The sequence below is a fragment of the Aethalodelphis obliquidens genome, unplaced genomic scaffold (genome assembly GCF_003676395.1).
Source record: "Aethalodelphis obliquidens isolate GAN/ISIS:26980383/991018 unplaced genomic scaffold, ASM367639v1 scaffold9, whole genome shotgun sequence".
Taxonomy (NCBI): Eukaryota; Metazoa; Chordata; class Mammalia; order Artiodactyla; family Delphinidae; genus Aethalodelphis; species Aethalodelphis obliquidens.
The window spans coordinates 38,932,013-38,947,055 of NW_020837953.1; the positions used below are offsets into that span (position 1 = coordinate 38,932,013).

At 51.3% G+C, this 15,043-nt stretch overlaps 1 long non-coding RNA gene across 4 annotated transcripts in view; it reads left to right on the forward strand.

The window, feature by feature from the left end:
- Nucleotides 1-15,043, forward strand: part of LOC113622130 (uncharacterized) — a 62,194-nt gene that overhangs the window by 30,553 nt on the left and 16,598 nt on the right. For 2 of the 4 annotated variants that reach the window (XR_003433410.1, XR_003433411.1), the window contains exon 5: nt 2,841-2,924. The exons of the other annotated variants lie outside the window; for them this stretch is intronic. This is a non-coding gene — a long non-coding RNA (uncharacterized LOC113622130). The remainder of the gene's footprint in view (nt 1-2,840; nt 2,925-15,043) is intronic. 4 annotated transcript variants of the gene reach the window in all.

Genomic DNA, 15,043 nt, shown 5'->3' on the forward strand with positions numbered 1-15,043 from the left:
CCAGATCCACGATCAAATTATACCTGGAATCCACCCAGCCTCTAGTTTCCATTATGTGAAATAGGAAATTCCATATAGTTAAAACCAGGATGAGTCTGTTTCCTGTTATTGCAGCCAAAGGAATGCAAATGCGTTTTCCCAGGTCATTCATTTGTGTTTCCATGTATTAGCTCAACAAGTATTTATTGAGCATCTATTAAGAACCAGACAAGGCATCAGGCATGGGGGTGGCAGCATTTAATGAGGAGGGGCTCACAATGGAACTCACTCACTAATTGGGAGAAAAGCGAATGGGAGATAAATAATGAAATAAGACAATATCAGTAAGCAGGTATATGAAGACCACAAACCAGGGTGATGTGTGAAAGGTTGAGAGGGGTCCTGAGGCAGGGGAGCATCACCTTCAGAAAGACTTATCAGAAGGGGGTCTTGGAGGAAGTAACGTTCAAGCTGAAAGTTGAATGAGAGGGAGCCAGCGGGAGCCCCATCACGGGAAGCCTTGGAGACCATGGTGAAGGGTTTGGAGTTTACTCTGGGGACACGTAGAGCCTCAGCACGTTTGAACAGAGGAATGACACGCTCTGAATTGCATTGATAAGAGATTGTTAGGGCTGCTGTGGGGAGCCGGACTCCACCCGTGGGGAACAATAGAGGCAGGGGGACCAGGCTCTTGTGCTAACTGATAGGAACAGCGGAGGAGGCAACGGGTGGACAAAAGTCAGGCTGTATCTGGAGGCACAGCACTGCATGTCCTGATGGATTGCATGTAGGAGGTGGGGAAAGAGATGAACTGAGTCCCGGGGGTTTGGGCCCAAGCAGAAGGGAGGTTGGTGTTGCCCTTTACAGAGGTGAGGGAGCGGCAGAGGGAGCCGGTCTACTGTGAAGATATAAAGAGGCCATATCTGTGTGGCAAGGCAGAAACGATTGAGTGCTGCTTGCTTGCAGTCCATCAGGGTCTTCTGGCTGTGCCTGTTCAGGTCTTCATGATCCCCACCCCTGAGGTGGGCTCCGCAGTGGCCAGACCAACTCCTTGGGCTTTTGTGATGTGGAATGAGAAGGAAGGGGGAGGGAGAAGGGCCAGCAGTTCAGGGAGAGGGCATGGGAGGCGTGGGGAGAAAAGAGGTCCCAGGAATCCCTCTGGGGGTAAGGACGCTGGTAAAGGAGAAGTTCAGAGTTGCTGCCGTGGTGTATGTATGTAACATGCTTATGGAAAATATAAACAAAGGACTTGAATTATTTTGAAGTTACTCTTTGGTTGCTGGCCTGGGTTGCTTTGGTCGTGACGTTGCTGTGAGACTGGACCACGGAGGCTGCTATTTTATTAGGGTTACGTACGTAAGCCAGGAGCAGATGGTGACTTATTATCAGGGACTCTTCCCAGCCTTGAAATGGGGAAAAGCATGGAACACTCTCCCTTGGAACCTGCACCTCCTTATCCTTGGTGGAGTTCTGGGCTGACAACTGTGAGGGGGGATCCATCCTGGTCCGCATCACCCCACACCCCTGACTCCGCCACACTCCCTTGGCCCAGGAAATACTGAGACCCCATCCCCCTAACACACACACACGCACGCACACACGCACACACAGAGCAAACCTAGCCTTAGCTCTTCATGTATGTGAAGAGGATGTCACCAGGAGACCACTTCTTTCCCTGTGGTTTGATTAAGACTAGGACCCCGGACCCATGTTGGGGATGGTGTTGGGACAGGAAAGCAGCCTTGGAGTGTGTGTTTGATGGGCCTGGCTGGGATTAGGGTGAGGCATCTGGGGTCTAAAACGTAAGCAGGCACTCACTCTCAAGTGCCCAAAACTGGGAGTGAGCGCCTCCCTAAGTTTTGCATCCTGGCTGTCCCACCTGCCCCGCCATAGTCCCAGCCCTGTTAATGGGGGAAAAGAGGTACAATGAAATGGGCTTGTCTTGTGTCTCTACTTGTTTTTCTCCACCTGACCTGGGGGAAGACATACGTCTCTCAGAACTGTGGTTTTGTTTGTATGCAGAATGGGGATGCTGATGCCTACCTCACAGGGTCCTTGTAATAGGTACTAACCATTATTGCTTACCTTTGATGCTTCTTGGAGGTAACAGGCAGCGATGAAGAAATATGTGAGGTTGGAATTGTTTTCCTATTTTGCAGATGGAGAAACTGAGGCACAGAGAGGTTAACTAACTGGCCCAGGTATATGCAGCCTGGAAATGGTAGAGTTGGGCCTTGAACCTCCACTTTTAACAACTATCATGTGAAACTTCTCTCACTGAGGCAGAGATAGAGAGAACTGAGTCTGAGGGTTTATGCCACGCAGAAGGGGGCTTTGGAGGTGTGAGGGAGGGGCCCCTAGCAAGAGATCCAGGATATTGTCAGTGTCTCTTCGAGGAGGCCATCTCTTCCCTAAGGTGGGCTGGGATATTTGTTTTAAATGTAGGTTTTATTTTTTTTCAGGTGTGGTGAGACCAACAGATCAGGAGATGCCTGCCATTGAAAAGATAGCTCTCCAGAAGAGGGGGGCATACCCTTCAGGGCCACACAGGGAAGCACCAGGGCCAGTCAGGAGGCAGAAAGGGCAAGGTGAAAACATGGACAAGAGTCTTTGTTGTGGTCTTTGCAGGAAGGGGTGGGTGAGGCGGGCTATGCAGCTGTAGGGTTGACCAGTTTGAATAATTTCAGTGGACTTTGGGCTGTAAGGAATGCCTCTCATTGCCTGGTACCTGGCACTGGGTGATTGGGGCAGGCGGTAACCTGTGAGGCTCCATGAAGGAGGTGGCTGGGGGGTACAGCTTGGATTGGTTGGTTTGCATGTGAAAAGCTCACTTGAAGAAGGGGACTCTTTGCTATCTCTAGGAATCAGCTTGCCCTGGGAGGACCTGTCTCTCTCCCGTCAGCAAGGCCCCCAAGATGTCAAAGCATCAAGAAAATAAAACTAGAGTAAGTAATAAAATATAGTTAACATAAATTACAGTAATAAAATAGAGTTAATATAGTTTCTCGCCTGGGAAGTGCTTGCTCGGCTGGAGAGTTTCAGAAGGAAAGAAGAAAAATGTCTGTGATCTAGAAACACCTGGCAAACAGGGCACTTAGCAGTTCCCAAGCGTTAATCAGGCTGAGCACTGTCTGGAGGGGAGGGAGAGGCAGCCAGGGAAACAGAGGCACAAAGAGGCCCCCAAGGCAGCTGGTCTGGCTGGTCATGGCTTTGCCACAGTGTGACCCTGGCATCAGTTTATGCTTCCTAAACCTGAGATTCAGGCTGGCTTTGGAGTCATGTTTCTCCAGAACACTCGGGTTCGATTTTTATCTTTGCCGCTTATTAGCTTGGTGACCTTGAGCAAGTTGCTGAACCTCTCTGTGCCTCAACTTCCTCATCCATAAAATGGGGATAATGACAGTCATCAACCTCATAGGTAGTTATAATGATCACATAACACATACATGTCATTTCATATATATCTATGGGCATGAAACCCATAGTAGACACACACACAGGTTGGTGCTTGACATTAGTGATGGTGCAAATGACTACCGACTGAATTGGTATCTGCGGTTGCACCACCCAGTAGGGGGTCTGGTGAGAATTAAATGTAACACATTCAACCGGGCACAGAGGGAGCACTCAATACATGGTAACTGACACGATTGTTATCATCTTTCACTTTACGGTTATTGTCGCTGTAGCAATAATGAAAGTGGTTTCCCTCCCTCTGTCTTCCATGATGTTGGTGACGGGTAGGTGCTGCCATCTTCCCTCTAAAAATCCAAACAATTCAGAAAGAAAAACAATCCCCTGGGCTCTCAGCAGCCAGAAGAGGAGGCCACCATTCCAGACTTTCTCATCTGCCCCTTCCCCTGCCCAGTTTTACACAAATTAAATCAAATGAAACATTCTATTTTGCTATTTGCTCTCTCATTCGTATCAGTGAGGACAGCCCGCATTATCCTTTCCGATGGCAGTGCTTCTTGGCTGCATTGTCATTTATTTCATCTACCTTGATCAAGAGATGTCATGCTGTTTCTTTTTTTTTACCACTGTAAACAGTGCTCGTGAAATATTTTGCACAGAACGCTTTTGCTGACAAGTTTGGCATTGCTTCTTAGGAGTAGAAATCCTGCGTCAGGGGAAGTGGGGAGGGATAAATTAGGAATTTGACATTAACAGATACACACTACAAGGACTTACTGTATAGCACAGGGAACTATATTCGATACCTTGTAATACCTATAAGGGAAAAGAATCTGAAAAAGAATATATATGTAACTGAATCACTTTGCAGTACACCTGAAACTAACACAACATTGTAAACCAACTATACTTCGATTAAAAATTAAACAAAAGAAATCCTGGATTATTTTGGCCTATTAATTAATTAATTCTTTCATTCAAGACACACCGAGAGCCTGTGACACGCCCAGCCCTACCCCAGACACTGGAGTCATAGCCGCGAAAAAGCAGGCCAAGGCAGTAGTAGGTAACAGACAGTAAACAAAGTAAATGATCTGTAGCATTTTACACGGGCAAATTTGTCCTCCAGAAAGTTGGTGCCAATTTACACGTCTACCAGCAGTGAGGGAGGACGCCATTTTCTGCTGAAGTCTTACCAGAGCTATACAATGTTAACTTCCCCCTACAACTCTGGGAGCTAAGAGAATAAGAAATCATTGCTGACTTTGTTTAACGACTAAGACTTATTGAGGGGCTTCCCTGGTGGCGCAGTGGTTGAGAGTCCGCCTGCCGATGCAGGGGACGCGGGTTCGTGCCCCGGTCCGGGAAGATCCCACATGCTGCGGAGCGGCTGGGCCCGTGAGCCATGGCCGCTGAGCCTGCGCGTCCGGAGCCTGTGCTCTGCAACGGGAGAGGCCACAACAGTGAGAGGCCGGCGTACAGCAAAAAAAAAAAAAAAAAAAAAGACTTATTGAGCATTTACTGTGTGTCAGTTACATGCCATTTTAAAGCTGTGATTTAATGAATACTGAACACATGGAAGACACTGGTCTATGGTGGTAAGTACTATTATTATCCCTATTTTACAGATAAGGAAACTGAGGTACAAGATGACATGGCCAGACAGCATTGGGCAGGGATTTGAACCCAGGGCTCGCTGGTAGGAGGTAGAAGGGAGCTTCAGTGTTAGACCTTGAATTAGATGTGTCTATGGGGACATCCAGATGAGAGGCTGGCTCTCGACAAAACCACTGCCTTCCTGGAATATTGGGGTTTCTTCAACCCACCAGGAGGTTCTGGGAAACTTGTGATATTATCAGACTGTTTGAAATGATCACCGTGGGGCAGGACAAAAATGACTCAAGTGGGAGGCGGAAACATTACCAAACTGTGCACACGTCCCCTGCTTACAGGGGAGAACCCTATAACTGTCAGCCTGGTGCCCCCTGGGCCCCTTTTCTAAAGAGGAAGAATTCTTTCTTGCTGGGAAATAAGATGTCGAGGGGTGGAGTGGAGGAGGTGGGTCCATGTGGGGAAATAGATTTGAGGAGAAGCCAAGTGGGAGACCAAAAGGGTTCTTAATAAGGTTGGGGACTAAATTTTGGGATCACCTTGAATATACTTTGAGAGACTTCAGTAGAGAATACAATTACTTTTACAATTACTTTTACAATTACTTTTAATTATCTCTGGCTGCTAAAGTGAGTTTTTGGAGTCAACATGGCTTAGGGATTAGGCCAGAGAAATAATAGGAATAACGACCATAGCAATTACAACAGCTCCCATTTATTGAGGGTTTTTAAGCACACGGACACTGGGACCAGACTGCCTTGGGCTGAATCTTATTTCTGTCACTTACCTGTGGTACATCAGTTTCCTCAACTAGGAAACAGAGATGATAATAATATGCTTCTGATTGTCTACTGTTGTGTAACAAACCACCTCCAAATTCCATGGCATAGAATACCCACCATTTTATTATGCTAATGGTTTCTTAGGTCAGGAATTTAGATAGGGCAGAGAGGGGATGGCTAGTCTCTGTGTTCTCAGACGTGAGTGGCTGGGGCTGGACTCCTCTGGGACTGCTGACCCGAGCGCCACGTGGCCTCTCCCTGTGTTAATAGCTTGCACCACGTGGCCTCTCCCTGTGTTAATAGCTTGAGCTCCCTCACAGCATGGTGGCCTCAGAGTAGTTAGACTTCAGACATGGATATTCAGGGTTCCAAGACGAACATTCACACCAACAAGGCAGAAGCTGCCTTGGCTTTGCTGATCTAGCTCTTAAAGTCACATGGCCTCACTTTCCACTGTATTCTATTAGTTGAAGTAGTTCCAAGCCCACCCAGACTCAAGGGGGATGCGGCGGGGGACATAGCCCATGCCTCTCGATTGGCTGAATGTCAAAGAATTTGTGGTCATGTATTATAACGGTCACAAGTACTTACCTTACAGAGCTATTCTGAGGATTAAATTAATTAGTTAATAGATGGAAAGCACTTGGAATAGGACCTGGCATCTATTAAGTGCTCAGAAAATGCTAGCCATGGTGATGAGTATCCTTCTGATTGTTAGCCACCCCTAGTCCACATGGGGGAGGAGGTAGGCTCAAGGTCAAGTGCTGGGTGGTGAATCTGTCCTGTTTCCTTTAGTCTGGAGGTCTTAGTGCCCAAGGATTCCTTTTAGACGCTCCCATTTGTACCCACCCTTTGTGTCTTTTCTGCCTCCTTCCCTTCACTCCCCCTTCCCCAGCCCCGAGGCAAAGATGCTCTGGGAACCGTTCCCGGCTAATGCAGTCAATTCCAGGCCCGACCTCAGATCTGTAGGGGTGTAGCTACTAATCTAGCATCACTAAAACCCAGCCAATAGTAGCAACTCCTCAATCAGGTGAATGGCGCTGCTCCAATTCTAGCACATGAAGCTTTGTGCTTGCAGGCTGCTCTTGGAGGTGGACCTCAGTCCCTTGTCTTGGGACTCCCTAGCCTCTGGGAGGACGGAGTGCTGGGACCCTGGCCTGAGCCTGGGTCTGGGCAGGGCTGATTCCTACCCTGGGCCTCCCAGCTGGGCAACCCAGGCTTCTGACCATGTATGACGGAGGGGACCATGTATCCTGCTACTCAGTTACGAGGGAGCCTGGACTTTGCATCTGAATCTCAGCTCTACAGCTTGTGAGCTGGGTGACCGTGGACAGTTTCTTACCTCCCCTAAGACTCTGTTTCCCCAGCTGTGAATGGGGGAGCACAATGCTTGCCTGGGGTGCTTGCTAAAAATGTACATTCCTGGCTCCCACCTTGTACCAACTGAATCAGCCTCCTCTTGCCCCAAGGATGGGTAAAGAAACTCGGCAGTGAGAGGGTGGGCCAGTGATCAGCTCAAGCCTCAGTCTCACCTGTGTGTGGGAGGTGTGGGTATGTCAGTACCCACCATGGGGTGGTTGTGAGAATTATTTTATTTTTATTTTTATTTTTCTAGTATGTGGGCCTCTCACTATTGCGGCCCCTCCTGTTGCGGAGCACAGGCTCCGGACACGCAGCCTCAGCGGCCATGTCTCACGGGCCCAGCCGCTCCGCGGCATGTGTGATCTTCCCGGACCGGGGCACGAACCCGCGTCCCCTGCATCGGCAGGTGGACTCTCAACCACTGCGCCACCAGGGAAGCCCCATGGTTGTGAGAATTATTAAAAAAATATACAGAAGTGCATAGCCCAGTGCCAGGCACACAGCGAATGCCCTACACATACTAGCTGTATCTAATATTATTGACATTAAGAGGAGACTGTGTGGGTTCAAGGAAGGAAGGGAACTTTCTGGTGGGTGGCGGCCTGGGGAAAAAGGAGCAGGGACTACACTATGATCTAGATGAAAGGTGTGATGGGGCTGTGGCAGGACTGGAAACTCAGGGGACAGGAGCCCACGGCGGGAGGGGGTCCTCTTTTCCTATAAATCTCAGTTCAATTCATTTGAGAACTTGAATATCAGCTGCTGCTTAGCTACGTGACTGGGTAGGTCCCCTCTTTTCTCGGGACCTCGCCTCACTGTGCAGCCACGTGGCTGACCTCACAGCAGTTCCATCATCTTAAATCCCGAGCAGGACTTAGTCCTCCACTACCGAACGCCAGTGTGTGTGCCCAGCATACAGTGAGGCCAAACAATACTGAACTGCTGGAGTTTGGAGCAGAGAAATGTTTATTGCAGCACCCGGCAAGGAGAACAGGTGGCTCGTGCCCCCCAAAACCCTGAACTGCCCAAAGGGTTTCAGCACTTTTTAAAGCCCAGGTGGAGGGGGTTTCACAGGGGATGTGATCGGATCGTGCACAGTTCTCTGATTGGTTGATGGTGAGGTAACAGGGCGGTGTCACAGGGGTTAACATCATCACTCCTTAGGCTCCAGGAGGGCTGGGAGCTATGTGTTCATGGTCTTCCATTTGGATGGAGATTTTCACATCTGTAAAACAGCTCAGGAGAGGTGCATCAGATACAATTAAGATTATCTAGGTCCTTCAGAGAGGAGCTACAGCAGAGGATATGGGGGAGAGATCTGCCCCAGGAAGGCCCCACAGGGGCCCTTACACCTCCACAAGATCCCCACCTGCTCCTCAGTCCGGACTGGAGTCCTGGTCAAGGCCTCTGCTGCCTGCCCTCCCCTTGACATAGAGCAGGATGGTGAAGATTTGGAGTGTGATGGCTTTGGTGTGAACCTAGTTCTGCTACTTCTTAAGCTGTGTGACCTCAGGCAAGTTACTTTGCCTCTCTGAGCCTTGGTCTTGTTGGTGATCAAATGGGATCATCATTCCTGGCCTCCCAGCTCCTCAGGCTGCTGTGGGGCCCATCAGACAATGGATTTGGACCCACTTAGCAAACTCTCAAGCCCTTAGCATGAGGCTGTGTAGCAGAGACCTACCCGTTAAACAGATGGGCAAGTGAGGTGTCTTGTAACAGAGGCCACTCAACACACTGACAATGAGCAGAAGACTTGCCTCCCCTCAACCTCCAAGCTGCTCCTCTGCCCTCCTTTGTCCTGAATTCCAAGCCCCTTGAAGCCCCTGACAGCAGGGGGGGGGGGGTCCAAGTTCCTAGGCCGGCTCTCCTGGTTCTACCCCTGGATCCTGACACCCAGCACCCCCAGGAATCCTCACCTGGCAGGTGGGGTCCAGGAGAGGCATGAATGATCTCCCACGAGCCCTGGACAGTGGCCACGGAGGCCAGTGAGCAGTGGGGATACAGCCATCTAAAGATCTCCTTATGAGCTCAGAGCCGACTTTACTAGAATGAGAAGTGTAAGCATCGTAGAGCATGACCAACTTGTCCCAGTTTGCCTGGGGCTGTCCTACTTTTGAAACAGAATGTCCTGTGCCCTGGGAAAACCAGAACAGTTGGTCAGCCTAACATCAGAGCACTTTAGGTAAAAGCCAGGCTCTGGAGCCGGACCCTTGGCTTTGAGTCCCAGCGCTGCTACTTGCTATGTGACTTAGGCACATTATTTACTTTCTCTGTGCTTTGGCGTCCTTATCTGTAAGACGGGGGTAACGCACCCCGCCTCGTGGAGACCTGTGCACTTGGCTAGATCATGCGTGTAGAATATCTAGCACAGGGCCTGGCGTCCAGCAGCTGCTGTGAAACCTCAGCCATCGTCATTCTTTCAGGTTCCCTTCCCCCAGGGGGCGACGATGAGGTGTGGGCTCACTCACCATGCCCAGCACCCACAGGGTGCAGGCCCTGCTAGCAGGGGGCCCAGAGATGGGGATGCCCTGGTCCCATCTTCAGCAGGGAGCTGAGAGTTGTGTGAATAACGACCACAGCTAGAAATCAGTACAGGTCAGGTCAGGGTTTAAAAACAGGCTTGAGAGTTGAGTCATTCACTGAGAACTGAATGGTATGTAAATTATTCCTCAATAAAGCTCTTAAAAGAAAATCGAAATCAAAACCAATAAACAAAGGCTCTGGTGGCTTTTCAGAGTAGGAAACACTTGTTACGGCCAGGGACATGGTGATCGTGGAAGTCTTCCAGGAAGAGGCGGCATTTGAATTGGCCCTTCAGGAACAGGGAGCATATGGACACTGGATGTGATGGGAGGCAGGGACCCTGGGCAGTGAGTCTGGTGTGAAAAGCCTGGGTTGATATCCACGTTCTGCTATTCTCAAGCTGTGTGACCTGGGACAAACGGCTTTACATCTGAGCCCCAACTTCCCTCATCTGTAAAGTAGGAAGGGTCTGTGGGGAGTGCCCAGCATAGGCCCACAGAGCACCTGACACACAGGAGACAGTTTTTCAGGGACAAGGTAGGCAGAGCCAGGGTGGGGCGTGGTGGTGGTATGTGGAAGGTCCTCCATTCAGTCAATAAACAGTCTCGGAACGCTTGCTGTGTGTAGGAGTCTCTATGGCTCGTGGAGTTTACGTTCGAACGGGTGCTCCCCAGAGAGGACCAAATGGAGATGTGCAAGCAGCTTGGGCTGGCTGGAGCCAGGGGTGTATGGGGGGGCGGGGGGCGGGTAAAGGGAGTAATGTTGGGAGAAACTGGGGTTTAATGGCGGCCTCGCTAGGTAGCTTTGATTTCTCTGCTTGCACTGGGGAAGCGGTGAAGTCGGGTGTAGAGAAAGATTTGTAATCAGCTCACGGTTGACTCCCTCCCGCCCTCCCTTCCTTCCTTCCTTTCCTCCCTCCCTCCTTCTCCTTCCCTCTGTCTTTCCTTCCTTCCTGACATGCTACTGTGCTGGCCCTACAGTTGCCGGACACAGTCTGTCTTCACGACACCCCTTCCCAACAGGGAAGGCAGACTTTAATCAAATCACCCCTGAAAAAACAGTGAAATTTGCGAAAGCACAGCTCTTGATTAGCAATAAGACGAGAGGGGTCTGGTGCTATGAGACCTGATGAGAGAATAGGTCTAACCTCGTCAAGAGGGTCAGGGAAACTTCGCAGACACCACCACTGGGTGAGAGCTGAAGGCTGAACATGAGCTACAGATCAAAGGAGGCGGGGCAAAGGGCTCCAGGCAGCGGGCACAGCGTGGGCAAAGGCTCTGTGGCAGGGCGGTCATGGTGAACACGAGGGTCGAGGGTCTGGTAAATGACGGGGGACAGGGCAGGAGGAGTCAGATGATTCGGGCTCTTGGGGACCACGCTTGGGGTTTTTCTTTGATCCTGAGAGTACTGGGAAATCTTGGAGGATTTAAGGGGGAGGATGACGTGATCAGATGTGTCTGTGAAGATCAGGGGAGAACAGAGTAGAGGGCGCCAGAGCGGAAGCAGGATGTCTTAGGTGGGATCCCTCGCGAGCAGAGCCACGACGAGGACTTGGGGGCAGGTAGTTTCTGGGGAGCGATCTCTGGGAACAGGAGTGGTGGATGAACCAAGAATGAGGCAGGGCTGGGCTTGTTGGGACATTGCTCTCGGCCACAGGGGCTCCATTCAGTGGGGACCTCCTGAGCGCAAGGCCTCCCAGAATTGCTCACCCACCTCAGATAGGAGGCGGGGACACCATCCATCAGGGGTGCTAATGTTCCCACACTTCCGAGCTGGGCATGAGCACAGCACCCGCCCCTCCCTCCCTGCAACATCAGAGGAGCCCTGGGGCCGACAGGGAGAACAGCGATGGTGCACACCTGAGACCAGACTATGTCAGAGGGAGGGAATCACATCCCACAGGAACCGTCCACTCCAACCACAGGTGAAATCAGAGAGGCTGAGAGGATGAGGCACGAGGCCAGAAGTATCTGATACCCGTGAGGAGGCTACTGATGTCATCCAGGTGAGAGAGGAAGGCGGTGCAGGCTAGGGTGGTGGGCACAGGACGTGGAGGGAAGTGAGCGCATTCCAGAAATGTTCGGGAGTTAAACCAACAGGTCATGGTGATGGATTTGGTTGAGGGTGGTACCCTTCATTAAGAAAGAGGACCTGTGGGAAGACAGGTATGAAGGTAGGGAGGATAGGGGATGGGTGGGCAATCCTTTGAGTTGGAGGTGCCTTTGAGATATCCCAGAGGAGTTGTTGAGAAAGCAGCTGAATCCAGGATGGGAGCTCTGGGGAGAGGTCCAGGCTGGAGCCATAGACGTGAGAGTCATCGGAGTCTAGGTAGCAAATTGAAGCCATTGGTGAACATGGATCACCTGGAGAGAGGACAGGGCGGAAGGAGCCTCCCAAGGGGGTAAAGAGTCAGGCCAGGCTCCCAGAGACACCCCCACACGTCCACCTGCAGCCCGTCCCTCCTGGACCACCCCGGGCCTGCCTCCCAGGAGGGAGTGACATTTCAGCACGTGTGATGCTAATTGAATTTAATTGTCTCTTCCAAGTTGCGCTAGAACATTTTCAAAGTCCCCTGAAATTAGGGAACATCGATAGATAACACCACTCCTCGAGGTTTGAATCTGTGTCCTCCCAGAGAACAGCGATTAATTTTTTACAAGCTAATCATATCTCTTAGGCAGGCTGTCAGCAGAGGACCCGTCATCTCTCATCAATAATGAAGCAATCCCAGCTCTGCGTCTCCCACAGCCTCCTGCATAATTCACCAGGAGGACTTCAAACAAAGAAGCCCAGGGGGCCCGGTCCTCTTAATCGGTGTCTGCTGTGATTATTCACAGGGGCGGGGAGGGGCGGGGAGGGGGGGAGGGGCGGGGAGGGGGGGAGGGGAGGGCAGGGGATATAAAAGCTGATTGATGAGTCCACATCTAGCTCCCCTTTTCAACAGGCTCTCACCTATCTTGCCATCTGTCTTCTCCACCCAGCTGGGCCCCCTCCTCCGAATACCTCATCTGTAGCCCTGTCACTATTTCCGGCCCTTCCCCTTGCCCTTGTTTCCTCCTGTCTGTGACACTACCTCACATCATATTTTGGCCAGACTCTGACCTTGGACCCCACAGCCAACGTCCCATGAGATGCTATGGGCCTATTTGACAGATGAGTAAACTGAGGCCCAAAGAAGGGAAGCAACTTGCTCGGGGTCACAGAGTAAGTCAATGGCTGTACAAGCTAGACCTACAGTTTGGGGTCTTCTGGACCTGTGCTCTGTGCCCCCAAACCTCAGGCCAGGTGAGTGGATGAGCCGCCCCCAACCCTGCCCTGGTAGTGTGTCTATACTTAGATGCTAAGGAGGAATCTGTCACTTTCTTCCCCATCGACCCCAGCTCAGGCCTCTCCCTGGGGGATGCACTGCCCTGTGTGCACAGCTGGCCCTGACTTGTGTCACCCTTTGTGGTCTGTCTCTGGGGTCAAAGATCAGAAGCAAACAGTGGCCAGAGACAGAGTGGCTGGGAGGAAGTGAAGAGAGGGCAGAAACAGAAAGAAATAGCTCGTTCTTTCTCCTCCCTGGCACCACTGAACAGGACTTTGCCCACTGGCCAGTTGGACAGATTCCAGAAACAAGGGGAAGGCCTGATGCCGGAAAATATCCCCATGTGAACGTGATTTCTTGCATCTAAGCCTTGAGCAAATGCCCCACAAGGACCTATAGCTAAGAAGCCATCAGGGACAGGAATGGTCTTCCAGACCCCGCTTAGCAGGCTGGCTGGAAGGCAGAACTGCGAGTCCCGTGCTCTTTCTGTGTCTTCTCTGTCCTGGGAAGGAGGACCCCTTCCTCCCTTGAGACGGATCCCTCTCTCAAGGCATGACTCGGGTGATTGAGCGGGTCCTGGGGGCTCCCCGGTTCTGTATGGTTGAGCCCCAAATCTGGGTCTCTGGCGTGACCTTGTGTCAAACCAGTGGTCGGATCTGCTCCCTGGAGACCCAACTCAACATGTCAAAAAACTTCATCCATCATCTTCTCAGCTCCCTCCCACCCCTCTATCCCTTTGTCCCATTTCTGGGTCATCGCTGGGGTGACCGATCAGCCTGGCTGGCTCAAGACAAGAGAGTTTCCAGGGACTTTATTTTCAAACCAGGAGAGCACCGAGCAAACCAGGATGAGTTGGTTACCCGAGCATCCCTTTCTTCCAGGCACCCAGACTGGAAACTTCAGTGTCAGAGAGAAGCAGGGCTGGGGCTGGGAGGGGAGCAGTATCCTCCCTGGGTTTGCAGGCCAGCTCCACCTCCCCTGTCCTGGTGACCTTAGGTATGGTCCCTAGTGCCTCTGGGCCACAGCCAGCTCACCTGAAACATGAGTAATAGTCATAAACCCAACAAGATTGCTTTGAGGAGAGAATGAGATCGTGTATGAAACTGATGCAGCACGGCACCCGGCGTGCAGCAAGTGCGTGTCCACCTCACTCCCTTCTCTTCCCGCCCACCACGTTATCTGTTCCAAATCCTGCCTGCAAAACACATTACACGTTTCCCAGCTTGGAATTCAAGGCCTTCACAGCCTGGCCCCAGCTGACCTTTGCATCCTCCAGCCCCCGTCTCTTGTAGGTGCCACCTAGGGTCAGTCTTGCTGGACAACTGCCCATTCCCTGACCCCTAACTCACCTTCTCCAGCTGTTCCCTTCCCTGCTTCCCTCCCCTGTCCACCCCCAAGGTCCATTACAAGGGCTGCCTTTTCTAAGAGGCTGGCCGTGATTTCACCCCTCAGGGCATGAAATCTGCATCCCCTCGAAATCCCCACAGTGTGTAGTCTGTGCCTCTCTTAGGGCTGGACCTTTCTGAGTGTAGAGTAATTAATAACTGTTGCTAATATTTGTTAGTTCTTTCTATGCACCAAATACTGGTCCCAGTTCTTTGATTCATACTAACTCCCTCTTGAATCCCCAGATCCAAGATCCTATGAAATGGATACTATTATTATACCCGTTTTAGATCCAGAAAAACAGAAGCCCAGAGAGGTCAAGTCACTTGCCAAAGGTCACAAAGGAGCTGAATGGCAAAGCCTGAAGAAGTGGTTAGATTTGGGAATCAGCTAGACTTGGGTTCAACTTCTCCCCCATGAGTGACTCCACAGGCTCCTCACCTCCCTGAGTCCCTCTGAATTTTCCCCTTTAAAAATGAGGATCCTGGGCTTTCCTGGTGGCGCAGTGGTTGAGAGTCCGCCTGCCGATGCAGGGGACACGGATTCGTGCCCCAGTCCGGGAAGATCCCACATGCCGCGGAGCGGCTGGGCCCGTGAGCCATGGCCGCTGAGCCTGCGCGTCTGGAGGCTGTGCTCCGCAATGGGAGAGGCCACAACAGTGAGAGGCCCGCGTACCGCA